This window comes from Kryptolebias marmoratus, linkage group LG8 (assembly GCF_001649575.2).
Source record: "Kryptolebias marmoratus isolate JLee-2015 linkage group LG8, ASM164957v2, whole genome shotgun sequence".
Taxonomy (NCBI): domain Eukaryota; kingdom Metazoa; phylum Chordata; class Actinopteri; order Cyprinodontiformes; family Rivulidae; genus Kryptolebias; species Kryptolebias marmoratus.
The window spans coordinates 7,405,211-7,408,695 of record NC_051437.1 but is presented as its reverse complement, the minus strand read 5'-3'; the positions used below and the strand labels follow the sequence as shown (position 1 = coordinate 7,408,695).

General features: G+C 37.4%; 1 long non-coding RNA gene across 1 annotated transcript; it reads left to right on the top strand.

Moving 5' to 3' along the window:
• The first annotated feature begins 328 nt into the window (after positions 1-328).
• On the top strand, positions 329-1,909 carry LOC119617253. Its single transcript, XR_005233466.1, has 3 exons — positions 329-428; positions 1,473-1,624; positions 1,740-1,909. It is a non-coding gene; the product is annotated as an uncharacterized LOC119617253 (long non-coding RNA).
• Positions 1,910-3,485: the final 1,576 nt, after the last annotated feature.

Below are 3,485 nucleotides of genomic sequence, written 5' to 3'. Positions count from 1 at the left end.
GTCCACAAGCTTTTCACATCCGTTTTCTGGAATGATGTCCTGTTCCTCCTGACAGAACTGATGTATCGGAGTGCTCACAAACCTTTTCAGCTCTGCCCACAAATTTTCTATGAGACTGAGATCAGAGCTTTGTGATGGACACTCCAAAACATTGATTTTGTTGTCATTCAGCTATTTTGTAACAGTTTTATATTTAGGGTCATTGTCTTTTAAGAAGACCCATTTAGACCCATTATTTAACTTCCTGGTTGATGTCTCAAGCCGTTTTGTGAAGTGCACCAGCCCCTTCTTCAGCAAAACACGCCCATAACGTGATGTCAGAGTAATGGCTTCTTCCTCACTGAGTGTACTTTCAGTCCATGTTGGTACAGGACTTCTTTCACTGTGGATAATGGCACTCTGACCAGCTTCAGCAACATCTTCACAAGGTCTTTCGCTTTTTTTCTTTTTTTTTTGGTTGATACATATATTTCTCACTAAAAACATGTACATCTCAGGAACACAGAACCCGTATCCTTCCTGAGCAATATGATGGTAGGACATTCCTATGGTGTTTATACTTGTGTATCATTGTTTGAACAGTTGAACATCTGGAAATTGTACCCAAGGATGAACCAGAGTTGTGGAGGTCAACAGTTCTCTTCGTGACGGATTTCTTTTAATTTTTCCATGATGTCACACAAGAAGCAGTGTGTTTGAGGCGTGCCTTAAAATACATCCACAGGCGTGCCTAAAGTAGCTCAAATGTTGTCAACAAACCAATCAGAAGCTTCTAAAGCCATGACATAATCATCTTGGCTTTCCCAGATCGTTCAAAGGCATAGTAATCTTACTGTATGTAAACATGTAACTTATTAGAAAGTAAAAAAAATTCTCAAAAAAAAAGTTTTTTTCTATTTTGAACAGAAAAGATTTAATGTGATTTTATATCAAACAGTTTGTCTTTTCATACAGTGTATGCAAACATCTGGTTTCAACTGTTTGTGTGTACACACATTTGGTTGGATGGATGGATGTTTCAGAGACATTTTCAAATATGATACAACATCAAACTATCTTGAGCATGTACAGTTTTACAAACTATATAAAAAATAATAATTAGTGCCATAGAGAGTTTTGTGTTTTTTTTTTTGTTTTTTATTCGTAAGGTCCTGTATACACTTCTTCAGATATCTTTTAAAACAATTTTTTAAAATATCTCTCTATTTTTTTTCACTTCCCACACATTCAAATACATTTTTTAGCATGTTTTGTTGATAAGCCCTGCTTTAATCTGTCTAGCTTCTGCACAAACTTTAGGAATGTAACGTTATAAAAAACTGTGATTAAAATGATCTGTATAGTAGGCCTTTAATGCAAAATGAATGCTTATTACCCTCCATGAAGAGTCTGAAGTTTGTGTAGAGTTTTGTGTGCAGAAACTGTGTGAGAAGAGATGTTCCTGCTCTGAGGTTCTTGTCACTTCTTGACAGGAAAAAGAAACAGATGGTGTGGGCTGGAAGGAGATAAGAGTGAAAACCCTGACTCCTTAGACAAGACAATGAAAAGCCTTTTGTAAAGCCTTCACAAAAAGATATAAAATGGAAGACAACTCTGTGCTGTTGTACTGATTTGCCTCCTTGCTGTAAGTAAACGAACATAACTTTACTTTATTATTTATGTCTTTAATTCTTTAACAAGAGGTTAGACAGCAGACACCACCCTGATCTGGACTGCATTTGTCCTCCTTTGGTTTTCAGGCCGGTCTCAGTAAACCCAGCAGAGGGGCTGCAGTGCTTCAAAAGGTGACCGGCTTAGATCCGTGAAACAACGCATGTCCATGTGAATGTACACGGTCAACACCCCCCGCCCTAATCCCAAAGCACATCACACATCAGAGCAACAGCTCAGTTTCTGCTGACAACATGTGGGATTACTCTATGAGGTAAGTGAATGTGTGTTCCAGCAAGTGTTACACTACATGGAAGTATTTGTGTGTACTTGTGCAGCTCAGTAATGACTCATCGTTGGCTGCTAGTCATCTGTCCAGGGACACACAAAAACCTGCAGCCAGGCGTTGTGTGTTTTCACTAACTCTGAGCTGCAATGTGTGGGAGTGAGGGAGAGCTTCCTCTGGTTGCCAGGTGCACCTTCTTTACCACACTGAGCCTCATTGTGTCTGAAGTCAAACTCAAGTTGACAAGTTCCAAAACAATGCCTCTGATGCCACAGATATTCTGTGGTTTCACCAAGAAAATACACACTATTTTGTTTGTACTTTATATCTTGTCAGTTTTTATTTTTTATTACTGGTGCCAATGCAAAAGAACTTATTAGTATCTGTAACCGTTTGTGATTTGCAGCTTTGGTAAAACTCAGACAAAAGATACCTCAAATGCAGCTCAATCAAGAATAGTGTGCTTTGACTTTTTCTGACAAAAAAATGTGAATAATTTCTACATTGACAACATTTTGACCAAACAAGTCTCCAAGCTCTGTAGCTCAGGCATAATTCACAGTAGAAATATCCTTCAGAATTGAAATGGGACACAGAAAGTTAAACTTTAAGTGGCATAAAAGCCATCATGCTAACTTTTACATTTTTTTAAACAATCACAGTTGAAGTTTTATAATTTTTGAAAATTTTACCACAGAATGTTTAACATAGTGCAATGATGTCACACACTAAAGTTTGAGCTGTTGAAACTTTCCAAATAATTTGCAAACTCAAACCTTTACACTTCTTTTACAATTTTACATTCTCATTGATTTTCATTGTATTTGAATTCAGAATTTTCTATTCAAAACCGGAAGTAAAGGATATTTTTAACTTTTCATATCTTCCACATAAAACATTGTAGACATATAAATTCATAAGTTTGATTATGAGACACAACTTATAGTTTTTTTTCACAATGACTGAGGCATAATTTCTTGTTAGCCTTTTTGTCTGCCTGTCTCATTAAGAGTGCTGTCAGAAAGCAAGACAGCATCAACTTTTTTTTTAATCTGGGTTCTTTTTATACTTCTTATACAGTTTATACATCAAAACATGAGCATTTTGTCATTTTAGATTCTTACAGATTCTTACAGAAATAAATACCAACTTACAGTTGGGTCTCATAGGAGGAGGTTGATGCATGTTGGGGTTTCAGCCAGTTGCTGCACTGGCACCCTTCAATAAGCTTTCATATATTTTCCAGTTATGTATGCCATCTTGTGAACTGTTCTTACCAGTATTATAAATTTCTTTAAAAATGTGCTGTATTTAGTCTGATTTTATTGGAATTTGAAAGGTATTGTACAGTACAGACCTGCTGTTTTCTGATCAGCCAACATCTCAGTGCCCCCCTTAATTGTCTGCTCCACATGTCCACACGCACACAGGAGGAGGAAGCAGGGCCTGCTGCTTTGGGGGAAATGGGTAAACGTAAGGCAGCTGTAAAAGGGGTGTGGACAGAGGAGAGCGAGGGAGACTGAGGGAGCGGGCTCCTATAAAGAGAGAC